We start from the raw sequence: 18,979 nt of genomic DNA, 5'->3' as shown, positions 1-18,979 counted from the left end.
ATATTTATTCATACTATTACAAAATACTGTAAATATGTTCATAATCTGTAAATGTTTATTCTGACAAAACCCAACTGTGACCATATATTTTTTTTATAGTTTTTTCATATTTTTTTTAAATAATTTTATTTGTAGAATTTGTATTACTTTGTTTCTTGTTGTATCTGTATTTGTATATGTGCACTGGAAGCTTCAGTACCAAGGAAAATTCCTTGTGTGTGCAAGCACACTTGGCAATAAAGCTCTTTCTGATTCTGATTCTGATTCACACCTGAGAAAACAATGAGCCGCATACTGAGCCTTTCATTCAGGTGTGTCACATATGCATGCAAATTATATAATACCAAGGTAAACATTTCTAGTAACTATGCAGTTAACTCTCATACTGTATTTTCAGAATGTTTTGGAATATACCCTCTCACCAAATGTGTCACTAATAAAAAACAATAATAAATAATTTAATGAGAAGGCTTATATTGGCATATTAAGATGTTTCTTACATCTATCTTTTAAATATATTTTTTGCTATTTTACTAAAAAAGTGTTCACATATAAATCAACAACGATTACAATTTTAACAATATTTCAAGTGTAATCTTTCTTTTTTTTAAGTATACATTTTATCATACATTTTTCAAAATTAAGGATTCATTAGTTTGATATAGCCTACATTGGAACAAACACTATAATAACATCTTAGTTGATGAGTTTATTTTTGACAAAACATACAATATATTTAACATATGAGCAGAAACTGGCTAACAAAAGCTTATTTGATGTCTATTTTACAATAAAAACTTTATAATCTATCCAAAACTAGTCAACGAAATGTTCTCTTTCATATTTCGTCTGTAACATAGTAAACAAAAGTGCTTATCTGTGGTGTTCATTCATTCACACACAGAAACGTGATTCATATTTAACCCTCTGTGGTCTGAGGATTTTCCCAGGGAGAAAAAAAGCAAGCTACATACTTCAGTGAAACAGAGTTGGAGGTTTGAATCCTTGCTTATGAAGAATATAAGCCCATTATATAAAAAAACAGGCATCCCTGTAGATGTGACACCATGTAAGATCACTAAATTCAAGGCTTCTGGTCATTCCTAGGATATCTAAGTCCACTAAAGGAGGGAGGGCGTTCTCACATTTAGCTCCTAAACTCTGGAATAGCCTTCCTGATATTGTTCGAGACTCAGACTCGCTGTCCCAGTTTAAAACTAGATTAAAGATGCATCTCTTTAACCAAGCATTCACTTAATGCTTAACCATTAATACTAATGCTGAATCAGTTCGAATGCATTAACATTATGAACATCAGCTAGGCTAATTATTTCCCATCTGCCTTTCTGCTGTTATCTCGGGACGCTAGTCCCGAGGTAAATAGCGTTCGTCAGCTCCAGTTTGTATCCAGCCTCTCACGGAGACTTCAGATGCCCCAACGCCTGTGAAGAGACGACTCGACGCCTGTGAAGAGACGACTCAAAGCCGGCGATATGTTATGCCATAAATTAATACTTGATTAACTAACTGTATTTTTCTATGTACATTTCCGAAATGCACTTTCTGTAAAGCTGCTTTGAGACAATGTGTATTGTGAAAAGCGCTATACAAATAAATTTGAATTGAATTGAATTGAATTGAATGTATTTCTTGTATTGGCACAGAATTGTTTTTCATTTATTTGAAGCACGAAATGAAACTATGCAGGAATGTGGCTTTCCAGGAAGGAGGAACCTACTCGACAAACTTGTTTTACATGCATCACTCAAACACAGAACCAGAAAACATTTCAGCTCATCAGTTTAGGGAAAGATAATAAAAAAATCATTGTCCTTTCACAGAATATGGATGGGGATTTACATTCAGATTAGGGTCCATCTGCCTCCACGAAGAATCTTAGCAATGTAAAAAAAAAAACAATCTGCAGTTGTCCTTCATTTAAGTATGTGGTCTGTGTTTGTATTACAGACTTTATCAATCATATTGAATTATTCTTTATTTCTATTTAAAATTAGAGTTGAAATACGGGACTGTCCTGGGAACAACGGGACGTCTGGTCACCCTAGTAGTATCAAATGCAGCACTAAGATCGGGTAACACCAAAAGCGAGATTCAACCACGATCGGATGATAAGAGCAAATCATTTGTGACTCTAATGAGAGCTGTCTCAGTGCTATGATACAGTCTAAATCCTGACTGAAAATCCTCGCAGATACCATTTCTTTCTAAAAAGGAACATAGTTGTGAGGATACTGCCTTTTCTAGTATCTTTGACAGAAAAGGTAGATTCGAGATCGGCCTGTAATTGACTAATTCTGTAGGATCAAGTTGCGTTTTTTTAACAAGCGGTTTAATCATAGCCAGCTTAAAAGTTTTCGGTACGTATCCTAGAGACAAAGATGAATTAATGATGTTAAGAAGAGGATCTATGACTTCTGGAAGCATCTCTTTCAATAGTTTAGTCGGTATAGGGTCTAACATACATGTTGTCGATTTAGATGAGTTAACGAGTTTCGAAAATTCTTCCTCTCCTATGGCAATAAATGAATCGAATTTTTCGTCGGTGAGACTATAATGCACTCCCTGATGCGATACTGTAGTAGACGGTTGCATAGTTATAATTTTCTCCATGATATTATCAATCTTATAAGTGAAGAAGGTCATAAAGCCATTACTGTTGTGCTGCTTGCAAACTTCTGGTCTTAAAACTTTATTTTTCGTTACTTTAGCAACTATTTCGAATAAATACCTAGGATTTTGTTTATTTTCTTCTAATAGGGTGGAAAAATGAGCAGATCTAGCAGTTTTTAAGGCCTCTCTGTAAGCAACCGAGCTCTCCTTCCATGAAATGCGAAATACCTCTAGTTTTGTTTTCTTCCAGTTTCGCTCCATTTTTCTGGCTGCTCTCTTAAGGGCCCGGGTGTGCTCATTGTACCACGGCGTTGGACTATTTTCTTTGATCTTCTTTAAGTGCAACGGACTAACTGTGTCTAAAGTGCTGGGAAAGAGAGAGTTAAAAGTTTCTTTCGCAATATCGAGTTCTTCTAAGCTTTCTGGGATGCTGAGATGATAAAACTGATCAGGAAGATTATTTATAAAGCAATCTTTAGTGGCAGAAGTGATAGGTCTAACATATTTGTAACATATTTGAGTCGACGTTGCAGCCTTGGCTAAATGAAGTTTACACGAGACTAGATAATGATAATTGATTCCATGTGATAATATTAGATCTAGAGTATTATTACGACAATGAGTAGGTCCTGACGCGTGTTGTCTAACTTAAATAGAGTTAAGAATGTCTTTAAATGCCAATCCCATTGCATCTTTTCCATTATCTACATGTATATTAAAATGCTGATCTTACCTAAGGCTGTAAACATACAGAGAGGCCTGTCAGCTGGTATTATTATTAAAGGTTAAGAATAACAATTTATATTAAATATAATGTGTTTTTCATTATAATAACAATGTTAAAATATTTTTAAATGATATAAGTACAAATATAATTAATATGTAATATAGTGCACATATTTAGCATGATACTCCTCTCTATAGCTAATTTTTCTAGCCAACTAACGTGCTTTGGTCATTAAACACCCGCTTCGAATGTTATCACTCGATTGAATGGGCATTATCAGTGGTTATCAGCTCATATATATGGGCCAGTAGGGGCCTGCTGCGCCTACTGGTAGGCTCAGAAGGCTGTTATTATCCATCCACATGGTTAATCACCGACAAATACAAGAGAAGACTCCAGATCCAATCCCAGAGGAATCCAGCTCGCCGGTAATCGGAAGTCTACTGAATGACGCAGCAACGTTGCAATATTTCGCGCTTGATATTTTCAGGTAAGAACATTGAAATGATAAAACCGAGAATTTAAACAGTAATTAATTGGTCAATAAGGGAAAACTATACATAAAATGTGTTTTAATGTTGCGTGACATGAGTGTTGACATTAGATAACCGTATTGTGATATTTCGCGCTTGATATTTTCAGGTAAGAACATTTAAATGATAAAACCGATCATTTATACTGTAATTAATTAGTCAATAATGGAAAACAATACATAAAATGTGTTTTAATGTTGCGTGACATGAGTGTTTACATGAGATAAGCATATTGCGATTATTTTGTAAACGTTATATAGGCTAACGTTAGGCCCTATTACGTTACGTTATTAGCCTATCATTACCTTAACTTACTTGCTTTATTTGAGCATTAACGTTGCCAATAAGCATGTTTTTACGTATGAAGCTGATGGGGAAATTTAGTTTCTAATTAAACGCAAAGTTAGCCTGTAAAAATTACTTTTCCACACTGTAAAGCAGCCTATTGCATAATATTGTATGGTCGTTAACGCCCATCATAGGCCTAACCTTACTCCTATTGACTTGAGTGAAATATTCAAACCCATGACGTATTTTATGGCTGTTTGGGAACCTTGGGATCTCGACTAGAATGTAAAATAAAGTTTTGTGGGTTTGAAAAAAGCTTGGATGGATTTGATCCCACACGAGGAAGCTTTCAATTACATTCATGCAAAAGACGGATACTGGCAATCTATTAGTGTGTCACATTTATTGCTGTCCTTGACATTGAACTTGAAAAAAAATGTCTATTTATCTATCTGTCTGCCTGCTTGTGTATCATTAATATCTCTTTACCTAATTTTTTTCTCTCCCTTTACAGCATGAATTTCCAGTGGATTGCAAGGACTTCTGTGGTAAGTTTGTTTTATTACTTCCATGCTCTATGTCTTTGTTGAACAATCCAAAATTTGGTTTTGGCCTTTTTAGAGAAAAGGGCCCGTTCACAAATCTGTCTAGTGCAAGTTTTTCTGTTTATGTTTTAGGTTGAAGATGGCCCAGAGAGGTAAGCCTTGCAGTTGCTAATCTAGAAGCATTAGACAAGTGTGTCTGAGAACGATGGTATGATCTGCAACACTGTCTTTTTTTATTACTGATTTATTACTGACTAGCTTTTTCTTTCTTTGTTGTTATTCAACAAGAGAGAACTCCCATTAATGGGAATCAAAAGGAAACCCTGAAATTTTTTTTTGAGGATGGAATGAAACGAGTTGGGTCAGAATTAATTCCAAGAGCTGCATCTGCTCCTGGTTTGGACACTAGTGTCATAGAAGTAAGTTTTACTTTAGTGCCACACTAACAAACAACATGTCAAATAAATATATCATTCTGCTGCACTGCTTGCATAGATGAAGTGTTTTGTTAACATTCAGTTTAATACTCTTTCTTTATATTTTGTTTTTGTTTTCCAGAACTGGATCGGTAATTACAAAAGATCAGAAATTACAAAAGCTTCGTCTGAACCCCGGCCATCAAAGGCCAAAGTTCACATCAGAGAGCTGTCGCCTTGCAATCTTTTTTGTAGGGACATATTCAAAAACAAAGGTGAGAGACAAAATTGAACGGCTTCTTCTAATTGTTATACTAAATGGTTTGTTTTTGTACATAGCCGCCCTGTTGACATCAGGGGTTTACAAGGGTCATGAAACAGATTTTCAAGATAGTATTTGGCAAGTACTTCACTCACGCAAGTTGCATTCATCAACGTAAGACTGCTGTGTGTATTGAAAAGAATCATCAGGTCATCTACTTTACATTTTATCTTGTTTTTACAGAGTTGTTACAGAGAAATGGGTTTCACAACCCAAGTAAACCAGTGTGTTGGCCAGATTGTCGTTGTATGAATTTACTTTGAAAAAGAGATGCTGAATCTAAAGTGTTAAGTTTTCTGTGCATCTATTTTTTCCTCAGGCACAATGAATGACATTAAGGGCAGGTGGGCCACATTGGGGGAAGATGAAAAGCAGAAACACTTTCAAGAGGCAGCAGCACTGAGGGCACATGGACAGACACAGGACCTTAGCCCTGAGATGAGGGATGCCCGAATTAAAATGCACCTTAACAAGCTGAAGTTAGAGGTTTGGAAAATGGCTTCATTTGCTAGGCATTTGTGGTATTATTATAGTATTAGATGGAATGATGATCCACAGCAATTGTGATGTGAGCAGAACATTGTGACAGACAACTGGATTGTTGATCTGTAGATTTTTTTCATCATTTCAAATGAATTCATCCCAAATAAATATTCCAGCAGATTGTTGTTTACATGGCAATCAACATCAAATATTCTCACTTTGAAGAAATTGTCAAAGGCTTGTACCACCCTCTCAAACTAAATTCCTACTGGTTGGGCTAGTCTATTCACATCAAGGTGGTCAATTGAAGCTTTAGTAGTCACAAATGACTATGAGTCAAAATTATTGCATTTGGACTCTATGTAAACAACTAATTTATAGTTAATGTAACCCTGGGTGGTCCTTGACAACTTATTTGCCACGTGTGACAACACTGTTTTTATTTTGCCAAGCCCTGTTATGAGTTGTTTCTTCAGTGTGTGTTGAATTTTTAAAAGTAGGTTTTGTGTATAATCAATTATTTACTATTTTTGTGGTTGTCTTCTTCTAAATATTGTAAAGGTGTCCAAGCTTGAGGATTTGGGTGTGGAAACAGCCATTTTATCATTTGACCGTCAAAAGTCCACATTAGAGGTGTTTGAACTGAGCAGCAAAGGAGCCACTGATTTCCTTGATTCAACAGAGACAGTGAACAACTTTGCACTGAATTTCATAGGTATTGGTTATATAAAAATCCACAGAAATTGACTCAGGCCTGTAATAGTGCAAATATACATCATACAGTTTTATGAAATCATTGTTGTCTGTTGTTACATCTGTCAGTGTTCTGGTAGGAAAAGTGCAAGATCTATTCAACCAAAAATATAGTAAGCATAAGTTCAAATACTTTTAATACCTTCATGAATCCATGGCATTATTATCAAATAAATAAATTATCTAATGTGCCCATCAACCATTAGATTGACACCTTACCAAAATGTCTGTTTGCAGCCTGTACACTGGCTATCAACTAGAGGGGAGAGTCACAATTGTCCAACTGTGTAACATTGTGTAACGTGTGTATGCATGTGTGTGCCTGTGTATTTCAGAGGAGGCCGGAGGTAACTGGGAGGCTCCCCTACCAGTCCCTGGTAAATCACGGCATGACCATTAATGTAGCTGGACTGCCCACAAGCCTTACCCTCAGGAAGCCTTCCTTTTATGGAAGGAACCAATTGGTCGACATTTTTAAAGCTGCAGAGGAGATTTCATTTGAAATAAGTAAGTGACATTAGCATTACCAGTGTCTTTCTCCACTTGTGTTTTAGCAGACCATTTGGCTCTATGCAAAGTGGGGAAAATAAGTTAACTAAAGAATAATACAGGCCTACATGTAAGTCTTTGTATAGTTTTGGGGCATTGCATCTCTCTCTGTCCCTTCACCGCAACCAGTCAAGGCAGATGGCCTCCCACCCTGAGCCATGGTTCTGACGTATCTGCCTCTTAAAGGGGTCATTTGATGCGATTTCTTGTTTTTCTTTCTCTTTAGTGTGTTATGTAGCTGTTTGTGCATGTATAAGATCTGTAGCGTTACAAAGATCAAAGTCTCAAACCTAAAGAGATATTCTTTGTAAAAGTGAAGGCTCACCCACACCTTCCAAAAATACTTCGTTCAAACACACCCCCACATCTCTACGTCAGTATGTGGGGGCAGAGTTCCATAACACCGCCCAAATGTATACGCAAAGAAGGCATAACTTTTATCCGCGCCGGCATGTCATGGAGACGCTGTGTTTTTCGTTGCGAAAGCCCAACTACTTTGTTTAGCTTTCCAAAAGAGGACAAAATTAGAAAACAGGGGCTAAGCTTTATTTACAACACTGTTCCAGAACAGGACAACCCAAATATTCGACTGTGTGCTGCGCATTTTCGGAGGACTGTTTCTAGCACCTGGGAGAGCTCAGACTACATCTTTGTCGTTTCAAAGATAAAAAATGCAGACTTACCAATCTGATAAATTCTAGTCCAGTTGTGCTGGCAACGTTGATCAATCAGCTTAGTCATCTGCATCATCCGGATCAGATTCCGGCTCTAATTGATAAGGTAGGACTGACATTAGCGTCTGTCAATATTGCTTTGCTTTGGGAGCTGATATTCCAGATATGGTAAGAAGCGTGATATTTCCATCAGGCGCTTAAGGTATTTGACCCAATCACAATGGACTGGATTTCTGGCCAATCAGAGCACACCGCGCTTTTCTGAATGATGAGCTTTATACAAATTTGACATGTTTCAGAAAGGAGTGGCATAGAGCAGCAACAATAATGTACAGTATGTGTAAAATAATGGCTTTTTTTAACCTAAAACCGCATAAACTCATTGCATTAAACCAAATACACAAAATAATGTTATTTTTAGAACCATCATATGACCCCTTTATAAAGAAGTTTTTCCTTGCCTCCGTCACCTACAGTAGTGCTTGTTCATGGAGGGAATTGTTGGGTATTTGTTAACAATATTATAGTGTATGGATAGAGCATGGTCTAGACCAGGGGTGCCCAAACTTTTTCCTATGAAGGGCCAAAAATCAAACTTGATTGAGGGCCGTGGGCCAAAAGTAAATTTTGCATCATAAATCAAACTGTATTACATTAAAGTTGCTATGGGTTTATTTATTTCATAATATTTAAAATAAATATAAAACAGCTTTAATCTGATTAACTAATGCAGTTTTATTTGTAAAGTTTTGCATTTTAATGAACTTATTACAATAAAACCAACAATCCCCAAGTGTTCAATGTACAATACAGTTCAATGCCAAATACACAAGCAATAATAAAACCATGTGGTTGAAATGTCAGTGACCTAATGAGAGATATGAAGCTGGTCCTTACTTTTCAGAAGTTTTTCAAGATTGGGCTGTAGCTGACTTACAGACAAAGACAAGATATTATGTAGGTGAGAGTCAGTTATTTTGCTTCTGAGTTTACTCTTGTTCAAGTTCATCAGACTGAAAGTCTGCTCGCAGAGGTAAGTACTGCCAAACAGAGACAGCATCACTTGTGCTTGCTTACACATCTTTGGGTACCTGTTTGCTGGGACACATTTGTAGAAGTCTGTCAAGGGAAGGGATGTGAACTCGTGTTCAGTTCTGAATCACACTGAAGCTCAATTAGTTCCATCTGAAGATCATCTCTGACTGCATCCACACTGATGATGAAGGGTTGAGCAAACAACTCAAAGTCAGCAGTGTTGTGTCTGAAGTCCTCAAAGCGACTGTCAAACTCCTGGATAAGGTTGCTGAGAACAGCATCATACTCATGTACCTTCTCCTTCACCATACCTACCTCTCCAAGACAGGGAAAATGGGCTAAATTTCCTGCAAATGAGATGAGAAACAGAAAGAACAGTGTGATACTGGGACAGGCATGTAAAACAGAGGGAGAAAAAAATAGAATAAATAACTGAAAAAAGAAGGAAATTATTATTTCATGACAATTTAAGAAACTAGCAAATTTTAAGCAAATTTTATTAGCTTGATGTACAACAAAAATACAAATGCTGACATGACTGAATATAAATGTAAACTCCACATATAATTCTAAATATAATTAAAAATAATATAATTATAATTGCACAAAATATCCCGAATATTATAACTGTAAATGTTACTGTTACCTGCCGAGAGATGTCTTCTGAGCAGCAGTAGTTTTTGTTTGAAGGCTCTGACGTGATCAAAAAGCTGGGTGATAATCTGGTCCTTTCCCTGGAGCTGAACATTCAAAATATTGAGCATCTCTGTTACACCCACAAGGAAAGCCAGGTCAGAGAGCCATTTCTTATTAGTGGGCACTTGGATATTACCATCCTTGCTTTCCTGAAAAACTCTGATCTCATCACGCAGATCAAAAAATCTCCTGAGAACTTTTCCACGGCTGAGCCATCTGACCTCCTGATGGTACAACACATCACCATATTGCGCATCCATCTCATCCATCAGTGCCTTGAACTGTCGGTGAGAAAGCGCCTTGGAGCTGGCAAGGGTCTCAATGCCAGCCAACTCTTGTGTCACATCAAACATTTCATTTACTCCACGCAAAAATATCAACAGCTGTGCGGAATCGGATGTCGGTGCTCTCGTCGCAGGCTATTGAATAGGCAGAGAACGCACTCGCCTTTGTCTTGATTTGCTCGCTGATGTCTTGAGCCATGTCCTCTATGCGTCGGGTAACAGTATTTCTTGACAGGCTAATTTGTGAGAACATTCGTACCTGAGAAGGACAAACTGCTTCAGCAGCCACTGCAAGACATTCCTTGACGAACTCTCCAGTAGCGAAGGCTCTTCCACTTTTAGCAATTAGAGCGGAAATCTGATAACTGGCCCGTGTGCTGCTTTCTTGTGCTGATGAAGGACGTAGCAGCGCGCTCTGTTCATATCGAAGTTCAGCAAGCAGCTCTATAGCCTTCTGTTTTCGCGCCTCGCCGCTGTACTTTGAGAAAGCTGCAGAATGTTTTGTTTCATAATGACGACGGATATTGTACTCTTTTAAAACAGCAACAGACTGTTTGCAAACTAGACATACTGCCTTTGATTTGACTTCCGTGAATAAAAACTCATCTTGCCAAGCTTTTTTAAAATTTCTCTTGTCTGTGTGCCACTGCCTTGATTTCTCCATTATTGCGTTTAATTTGTTAACGTTAAATTACGTCAAGTGTCGCAAAGCACGCGGTGCTGCACCTTGAATTGCGCATTTACAGGAAAAAAATCTAATTAATTTACATTTAATTTAAACATTTAATTTCAGTTTATTCTGTTGTAGTTCAACAATAAAACAAACAAAAATGTTATGTCAAATTAGAAAGGACGATCTGTGTCGAAGGTATCACCCCCTCCCCCCTCTCTCCCCATCTCCCCCATCTCCTCCCTCTCTCCCCCCTCTCCCCGGACGGAATGGTGGGCCAAATCAAAGGTTACCACGGGCCAACTTTGGCCCGCGGGCCCTAGTTTGGGCATCTCTGGTCTAGACCTACTCTGTTTGTAAAGTGCTGTGAGAGAACTTTTGTTATGAATTGGTGCTATATAAATAAAATTTAATTGAAACAGATTCAGGTTATAGATTCTGTATGTGTCTTTGACAGTTTGTAAGGGATGTGACACTATTTCTCAGTTTCGTCATTATCCTCAATATCCTATAGATGTTTAGTTAAATATGACTAGTGACTGTGGCCCTTGGTAATGGTTTTCATCTTTTTCATGCTCATCAAACTATTCATTAATTAAATTCTATGTAAATAATTCCTTCGAAATACATTCCCTCATTGATATATTCACTGCTGTGTGATCCATTATTTTTCTCCAGTACTATTGCAGGAAGGCCAATTATTTGTTAAACTCATGCTACATAAGGGTTTTTTCTGTCTTTCTATTTTTTTATTTTTTTTATTTTTTTATATCAATCAGACGCAGCACAATGCAACCCCACTGACTTAGGAGCGGGGATGTCAGAGCACATGGATGCAGAAGGTACGCTGAGTTGTTTTTATTTTATCTTTAAATAAATATATTACATTAAACTTAAGCATAGCTAACTAGATATGTAACTGTGGTCATTACACAGCACATTTGACTACTTAGACGAAGAGGCAGAGTCGTGCAGATCCATTTGCAGTGTTTATATTAAACAGAGAAGCACACAGAGAGAACACGGTGAATAACAGGTAACAAGGGCAATCCAAACTCAGGAACAATACCAGGCTGGGGTCGGGGCGGGCAGCAGATACACGGAGACCAGGAGGGCAGGTTAGGATCGATAAATTAGTAAGATCCAGGGTACGTAGAATACACAGTGAAGATAGACGTGGCAGATGCAAGACCTCGCACCGAGCATAGAGAGAGAGCAGCTTTCATAGAGGGGAGAGGAGTGGCTGCACCTGTGCAGGTGTTTAGGAGAGAGGTTCAGACAGACAATGGGACAGAGGGAAATGTAGTTCAATATTCAGGAGAGGGGGTTCTTCGATGACCAGAGCGAGACACTGATGAGCGATCTATGACAGAGCCCCCCTCCTACGAGCGGCTCCCGAAGCGAGAACCAGCGCTCCGACGAGGTCTCCCACGGGGTCTAGGGGCTGGCCTCTCCGGATGGTTCTGATGGAAAGTGGTGGTGAGAGCTGGATCCAGGATGTCCTGAGAAGTTACCCAGGACCTCTCCTCAGGACCAAACCCCTCCCGGTCAATGAGATACTGTAACACCCTGCCTCTGCGTCTGGAATCGAGAATCTCCTTCACTTGGTAAGCCCCCTCGTCTTCGATGATGATGGGGGGAGAACTCTCTGCCGTGGTCTCCTCCTGGCTCTCCTCTCTCCTCGGAGCAACTGCAGGTTTAAGCAAAGACATGTGAAAGGTGGGGGAAATGCGGTAAGAAGATGGTAAGGCTAACCGGAACGACACTGGAGTAATCTGTCTGAGGATCTTGAAGGGACCCACGAATCTGGGGCTTAACTTTTTACTGGGGAGCCGGAGACGAAGATCTCTTGTCGTCAGCCAGACCCACTGACCGGGCGTGTACCTGGGACCTCCTCTCCTGTGACGATCCGCCTGTACTCTGACTCTGCGCACGGCTCGCTGTAGGTGGACATGAGCGTTGTTCCAAGTCTCCTCGCTCCTCTGTAACCAGGCGTCAACTGTGGGGAGATCAGAGGGCTCACCTGACCAAGGAAATAGCGGAGGCTGGAAACCTAACACACACTGGAAAGGCGTAAGGCCAGTCGAGGGTTTGCGCAGGGAATTTTGGGCGTACTCAGCCCAGACCGAGGAAGCGACTCCAGTCCTACTGGTTTTGATGGCAGTAGGTGCGTAGAAAGCGCGTGAGCTCCTGGTTTTGATGGCAGTAGGTGCGTAGAAAGCGCGTGAGCTCCTGGTTCAACATCTCCACCTGTCCATTGGCCTGGGGGTGATAGCCAGAAGTCAAACTGACGTTGATGTTGTCCACACAATGACCGCCAGGCCCGGGAGGTAAATTGGGGACCTCTGTCGGAGATGATGTCCTCTGGTAAACCGTACAGGCGAAAGACATGTTGTAGCAGGGCCTCAGCTGTCTGTAACGCTGGTGGTAATCCGACCAAGGGAATAAACCTGCAGGCTTTAGAAAAACGGTCGACCACTGAGAGGATGGTAGTGTAACCTTGACTGGGAGGCAGATCAGTAACAAAGTCGACCGCGATGTGGGACCATTGCCGCTGCGGTATGGGCAGGGGTTGAAGAAGCCCAGCTGGCTTTAGATGGGAGGATTTGACAATATTACATGTGGAACATTGCCGAACGAAGGAAATCACGTCATTCTGGAGCGAAGGCCAACAGAAGCGGTTGGAGACTAGATGCGTGGTCGCAGAAATCCCAGGGTGTCCAGAACTGGGAGTGTTATGTACCCATTGTAAGACTCGGGTGCGGAGGCATTGTGGTACGAAGGTGAGATTGGGAGGACACTCGGCAGGCGGTGGACTCTCCCTAAGAGCAGAGGAGATCTCGGTCATTATGTCCCACTGAACCGGAGCGACAATGAGAGACGAAGGCAGGATGGGTTCGGATGTGGGTGGAACGGGGGAGCTGTCGAACTGGCGGGATAGGGCGTCTGCTTTACCATTCTTAGAGCCAGGACGGTAGGTTATCTTGAAGTCAAACCTGGAGAAAAAGAGGGACCATCTAGGCTGTCTGGAATTTAAACGTTTGGCAGACCTGATGTACTCCAGATTACGATGGTCTGTGAGCACGGTGAAAGGCAGGCGAGCTCCCTCCAGCCAGTGTCGCCACTCCTCTAGTGCTGCCTTCATGGCCAGAAGTTCCCTGTCGCCCACGTCGTAGTTTCGTTCAGCTGAGGAGAGCTTACGGGAATAAAAGGCACAGGGAAACATTTTAGCTGGGACTCCATGCCGCTGAGACAGAATGGCACCGATGCCCGTGCTGGAGGCGTCCACTTCCACAAAGAACTCACGCTCGGAATCAGGATGATGAAGGATGGGAGCGGTGGTGAATTTCTCCTTTAGCTGGTTGAAGGCAGATAAACTCTCGGGTGACCACCTCAACAGATGTCCCCCTCCTCTTAGGAGAGATGTGAGTGGAGCTGCGGTGATGCTGAAATCTCGGATGAACCATCTGTAAAAATTAGCAAAGCCCAGAAAACGTTGTATCTCTTTAACGGTGGTGGGTTGTGGCTAGTTAACTACGGATCGGACCTTGCTGTCATCCATGGTAACTCCCTCCGCACTGATGATGTACCCCAGAAAGGTGATCTGCGTTTGATGAAATTCACATTTTTGCACCTTGGCATACAGACGGGTTCTTGATGAGGCGTTGGAGAACTGCTCGCACATCCCGAACATGAGATTCTAGAGTGTCTGAGAAGATCAAGATGTCATCGATGTATACAATTACATTCTGGTTGAGCATGTCGCGAAAAATCTCATTTACAAAGGCCTGGAACACTGACGGACTGTTGGAAAGGCTGAACGGCATGACCCGGTATTCATAGTGCCCTGTTGTTGTCGAGAAAGCGGTTTTCCACTCATCACCTCTTCTTATACGAATCAGATTGTATGCATTGCGCAAATCTAGTTTTGTGAAGAATTTGGCGGTGCGGAGTTGTTCCAGGGCGGCCGGGACCAGGGGTAGGGGATAGCGAAACTTGACCGTGATTTTGTTGAGGCCGCGATAATCTATGCAGGGTCGAAGCCCTCCGTCCTTCTTCTTCACGAAAAATACACCGGCCGAAGCAGGAGAAGTGAAGGTAGTGATAAAGCCCTTGGCGAGCTGCTCATCAATATAAGATCTCATGGCGTCGGACTCTGGCTGAGATAAAGGGTATACACTTCCCCGCGGGAGGGTGGCACCTGGGATTAAATCAATGGCGCAGTCACTGGATCTGTGAGGAGGTAGTTGAGATGCCTTGTCCTCGCTGAAAGCTAGGGAGAGATCATAATATTCAGCGGGTACCCCTTGGAGATCAGGATTTTCAGAATGGGAGCTCAGCGGAGTGTTACTGATGGGAGTGTTAAGGCATCTCTTCAGACAGGCATCGGACCACTGGGTACTCTGCTTGTCGGACCACGAGATGGACGGGTTGTGTTGTTCTAACCAAGGAAGGCCCAGTATGAGGGGATGGTGAGGTGAGTCAATGGTGAAGAAGTGAATGTTCTCAGTGTGCTGGGCGTCCGTGATCAACGTGATTTCTTGAGTGGTGAACCTTGCCAGAACCTAAGGGGCGTCCGTCTATCGCCGCCACTGCCACCCGAGAGTCACATGGAACGAGAGAGAGGGAGTTAGATTTAGCAAAGCTCAAATCAATAAAATTCCCTGCAGCTCCAGAATCAATTAAAGCACATGTTTCAATGAACTTGTCGTAAAAGTGAAGAGTGACGGCTAATACAAGAGACTTAGAGATATGAGAACTGAAACTCACTGCAGTGGGGTCCCGGTCGGTGGGTCGATTGGGGCAGGTCGCCCTCCTGTGGCCAGACTGGGCACAGTACAGACATAGATGATTACGCACTGTCTCTCTCTCTCCTCGGGGGTGAGACGAGTGAAACCGATCTGCATAGGTTCAGATTCCGGACCCGCGGAGGGATATTCAGTTACTCGGTGCTTAAGGGGTGTTCGTCGGGCTCGAATTAAATTATCCAGGCGAATGGTTAACTCCATCAACTGACTGAGGGTTCTGTCCTCATCCCGGCATGCCAGTTCTCCTTGCAGATCAGGGTTGAGACCTTTACGGTACAGTAATTTCAAAGGATCGTCGCCCCAGCTTGTTTGCGCGGCGAGAGTGCGGAAGGTCATAGTGTAATCCACCGCGGATGATCCTCCCTGACGTATCAACAGAAGCAACTCGCCCGGTTCCCTCCCACTGGCAGGGTGCTCAAAAACCTCTCTAAATTGGATGAGAAAATTATCATAGGAGGGAAAGGTGAGATTACCTCCCGTCCAGAGCGCGGTCACCCATTCCAGAGCTCTTCCAGTTAGAAGCGAAACGATAAAAGACACGCGGCTGTCGTCGTCAGGGAAAAGGTTGGGTTGTTGTTTAATGAACAGTGTGCATTGAAGCAGAAATCCCTTCCATGTTGCAGCTGAACCATCGTACTTATCAGGATGAGACAAACGTGGATTATTTGATGGTGTACTCACGCTGGGTGATGGCTGAAGCGGAGGTGCCGCGGGTTGAACAGGATCGGCGGTTTGTGTCGTGAGGGTCCGCATGGATTTCACCAACTCATCGGTAAGTGTGGTTAGCTTCTCCAGCTGTTTTTGATGAACGATCAGAACTGACGCTTGATTGGAGATATCAGAGGTTAGTTGTCGCAAGGCTGCTGGATCCTGTTGTGGCGAGGTCTTCTGTGACGAAGAGGCAGAGTCGTGCAGATCCATTTGCAGTGTTTTTATTAAACAGAGAAGCACACAGAGAAAACACGGTGAATAACAGGTGACAAGGGCAATCCAAACTCAGAAACAATACCAGGCTGGGGTCGGGGCGGGCAGCAGATACACGGAGACCAGGAGAGCAGGCTAGGATCGATAAACCAGGAAAATCCAGGGAACGTAGAATACTCAGTGAAGATAGACGTGGCAGATGCAAGACCTCGCACCGAGCATAGAGAGAGAGAGCAGCTTTCATAGAGGGGAGAAGAGTGGCTGCACCTGTGCAGGTGATTAGGAGAGAGGTTCAGACAGACAATGGGACAGAAGGAAATGTAGTTCAATATTCAGGAGAGGGGGTTCTTCGATGACCAGAGCGAGACACTGATGAGCGATCTATGACAACTACTGTATACATTATTGAAATAATACAATTAATCAAAAGATGACATTTTCACCTTTGTGTGATGGTTTAATCTTTTCAAATCAACAGACACAGCGGATGGCATCCAGACGAAGTCGGTGGAGGAAATTTTAGAGGCCATGTGTGAAAATGGTATTTCTTGTAATCGTAATACATTTTACCAAATGCTACAAATCCGTTTTTGGTATTGCTTAAGTTCAAGCTTAATTAAAACTACTGTCTTAGTCTTCCATTGACATTTTACACAAAGAGAAAAGCTCACTTGTTTGAAAATTACAATTTATGGATACAATATTTATCCATGTGACATTAAACGGCATATATAAGGTTGGTATTCTGATCATTTTAGATTTTGAATTGGCTGTTGAGATTTAGATGCAAATAATGGAATTTAATTGAATCTTTTTTTAATCAATGATTTACTAATTAATTATTGACAGTATGCTGACAATTTGAATTATGAATTTGTAATTAAGAGTAAAAATGTGTATTTAGAAAGTTATTATTGTGTTTTGTTTTATGTACTTCAGGTGCACAGCAGATGGAAGAGTCCTCAGAAACAGCCACTACTGTAGCCATCGTGATGACTGCAGATAAAGGTATCTTTCCACATTGTGGTTATTTTTATATAACAGGAAGTGACTGTTATACCATATATATTGCCTTAACAAGTTACAAAATAACAAAATATAACAAATGAGCTCTTCCTCATAGTAGACCTGGCCAAGACTAGCAGCAGCCTGGATAAAAAAGGCAGTTTCAACAGATTACAATACTACAATAAGAATAGATATGGAAACAGAAGCATAGACTAAAACATTTTAAAAGGTGTAAAAAAACATTAGACTGTGACAAATTAGCCTCCAATCCTTTCATTTAGGATATAACAGCATTTAACTAGATTCACTTTTAAGTCTTTCAATGGGCAGATTCCAGGCAGAACGTGCAGTAGCGTATAAAACATCTCGAAAGTGCAAAGGGTGTTGTCCAGTACATTTCTTTACTATACAAATACAGAGAAAGGAGGTAAGAACACCAGCAATTGCTTTTTTAAATGATAATGTACCCGTGTACAAGCCTACGGGTGGCTACAGCAGGCCGACGTACGACTGTACAAGTTATGGCCTTACAGTTAGTAATCAAACCTGCATCAATGTGAAGAGCTCTGGAAGCAGCTGAAGAACAAAGTGGTGATGAGATTTCTGAAATTAAAAATTAGTTACCCCTCTGTCTCAGGTTTGATTTACATCCATTTCTGAAAGGGAAAACCCAGAGTTTTCCTTATTTCAGGGTTATACTAAAGCTGCTTTCTGAAATGGAAACCAGGAACTCTTCTTTCTTGACCTACTTTTTTCCAACGATTGAGAATCAGCTATATCTGAGATTAATTGATGTGCAATACCCACATTTGCATTTGGCAACAGTTACAAATGAATAAGCTGCCTTTTATATGTTGCTTTGAATATGGTGATGAGTATTTCAACTAACTGGCTTGACTTCCAAAATATTTGTGTTTTTCCTTTGGTAGGTGGAGACAATGTGTGCCGTGTCTGCCGCGTCCATTTTGATGACAAGAATAAGAATGCAAGAAAGAAGTGGCGTTCATGGTCACAGTGCACAGTGTAGTGCAGTCCATTTACCATAGTTTACAAACTTATAGTTGATTCAGAGGATTCTTTATTCTTTAAGAATACTTTATTGTCATTTCAACTCAGTCGAAGGGGATTTGGTTTGATGAGCTCACTAAAAAGAAAACAAACTCTCACACATGACCACATTTGTACATTACAATAAATAAGTAATATCACAATGTGGTAAACACACAATTTTGTACTCACATACTAGTGTCGATATGTGCTTAAATACAGTACCTAAGCTTTAAAATAGATCAGACCTAGTAAAACACGTCTTTGTGAGCTTTGTAAATACAGACCCTGTCCTGTCATACCAGTGCTAACATTCCTAGTTATCATGGTCATCCTCAGTGTCATCCTCATTATCATTATCATTATCATCATTATCACCATCATCATCATTGTATACTAGTGTCTGTATGCTTGACATGGGGAGGGCCTGACACAAGTAGGGGTTGTCTACAGGATCAATGTCTGGTACATGTGGGTGAAACATAACAGTGGCTTGATATCGTTTTCTTTCCAGCTGATGGAGACGTTGGGTGAGAGCAGCTTTTGCACCAGGCTGATCTGTGTCTTTGATGGCAGAGCACAGAAA

At 41.0% G+C, this 18,979-nt stretch overlaps 1 pseudogene across 1 annotated transcript; it reads left to right on the top strand.

Moving 5' to 3' along the window:
- Positions 1 to 4,686: 4,686 nt before the first annotated feature.
- LOC143718429 (uncharacterized) lies at positions 4,687 to 18,373 on the top strand (annotated as a pseudogene). The gene is made up of 12 exons (XR_013196388.1): positions 4,687 to 4,727; positions 4,857 to 4,876; positions 5,013 to 5,143; positions 5,283 to 5,415; positions 5,782 to 5,948; positions 6,507 to 6,662; positions 6,727 to 6,811; positions 7,034 to 7,205; positions 11,386 to 11,448; positions 16,817 to 16,879; positions 17,278 to 17,346; positions 18,276 to 18,373. The product of XR_013196388.1 is annotated as an uncharacterized LOC143718429 (transcript).
- The last annotated feature ends 606 nt before the right edge of the window (positions 18,374 to 18,979 follow it).

This window comes from Siphateles boraxobius, unplaced genomic scaffold, assembly GCF_051911475.1.
Source record: "Siphateles boraxobius isolate OS27281-9 unplaced genomic scaffold, OSU_SipBor_1 61, whole genome shotgun sequence".
NCBI classification, from domain to species: domain Eukaryota; kingdom Metazoa; phylum Chordata; class Actinopteri; order Cypriniformes; family Leuciscidae; genus Siphateles; species Siphateles boraxobius.
The sequence above is the reverse complement of the archived record's forward strand: the minus strand, read 5'-3'. Positions and strand labels throughout refer to the sequence as shown.